Source organism: Penaeus monodon, chromosome 31, assembly GCF_015228065.2.
Source record: "Penaeus monodon isolate SGIC_2016 chromosome 31, NSTDA_Pmon_1, whole genome shotgun sequence".
Classification (NCBI taxonomy): domain Eukaryota; kingdom Metazoa; phylum Arthropoda; class Malacostraca; order Decapoda; family Penaeidae; genus Penaeus; species Penaeus monodon.
In genome coordinates this window covers 4,080,189-4,080,510 of record NC_051416.1, presented here as the reverse complement: position 1 = coordinate 4,080,510, position 322 = coordinate 4,080,189, and the positions used below count along the sequence as shown (strand labels likewise).

At 49.1% G+C, this 322-nt stretch overlaps 1 protein-coding gene across 1 annotated transcript in view; it reads left to right on the top strand.

The window, feature by feature from the left end:
- LOC119593000 (PDZ domain-containing protein GIPC1-like) overlaps positions 1-322 on the top strand; it is a gene marked incomplete in the record, with an annotated part of 35,662 nt that overhangs the window by 23,712 nt on the left and 11,628 nt on the right.

Sequence of the window (322 nt, the reverse complement as noted above, 5' to 3'; positions counted from 1 at the left end):
TCTGCGTAATTGTTGCGTGGATCCAGCGCGCGAAAGTTAAGATTTTAAAGAAAAAGAGTAAGATAAAAGTGGAAAGACAGAAACGCGATACCCTGCGTGGCATACGTCGGCACACGTCTGGCTTGAAATCGATTCTCTCTCGTTTTTATTTTTTCCTCTGGGGAATCACCTTTCACTTACCACTTAGGAAAGTTGAAGAGGCTGAATTTTAAGCACTGTACACGTAAGCCATTAGTCCCGGAAAAGTGTGCTGAGCTTGGGAACGTGCATCGTCACGGAGCAAGGGACGAGGTGTGGGCGGGGCCGCGTCCGCCGCCACACT